The 361-nt window shown below is 48.5% G+C and overlaps 1 protein-coding gene across 1 annotated transcript in view; it reads right to left on the bottom strand.

Annotated features, from left to right (window-relative positions):
- SKP2 (S-phase kinase-associated protein 2, E3 ubiquitin protein ligase) overlaps positions 1-361 on the bottom strand; it is a 12,013-nt gene that overhangs the window by 10,941 nt on the left and 711 nt on the right. The window lies entirely within an intron of this gene.

Below are 361 nucleotides of genomic sequence, written 5' to 3'. Positions count from 1 at the left end.
TTCCCCCCCCGCGCCGCGTGAGCCCCCCCCCAGCCGGTACACCTCAGCCTGCACTCCTTACCCCTCCCTTCCCGCCTCCAAACAGATAATTTTCAGATTGAATTTGGTTTTAGACTGATTGATTTCAGCTTTCTTTTTCTCTGTGTGCTTTAACCATCTACTAACTAGAGTGAACATTGCAAACAAACTTTGTCATACTTTCGCTTTTACATTAAACCTCATTTTGCTGTTACCTTTGCTGATGATTCTTTGAACGACCTTAAAACACTGATTCACAAAAGGGCCCCTGCTGGGCCCAGGTGCCACCCATGTCCCACACAGATAGACAAGAGCAGACGGACAGAGGGACGTGCAGCACAAC

This window comes from Corvus brachyrhynchos, unplaced genomic scaffold (assembly GCF_000691975.1).
Source record: "Corvus brachyrhynchos isolate BGI_N302 unplaced genomic scaffold, ASM69197v1 scaffold42, whole genome shotgun sequence".
In the NCBI taxonomy this organism is placed as follows: domain Eukaryota; kingdom Metazoa; phylum Chordata; class Aves; order Passeriformes; family Corvidae; genus Corvus; species Corvus brachyrhynchos.
The sequence above is the reverse complement of the archived record's forward strand: the minus strand, read 5'-3'. Positions and strand labels throughout refer to the sequence as shown.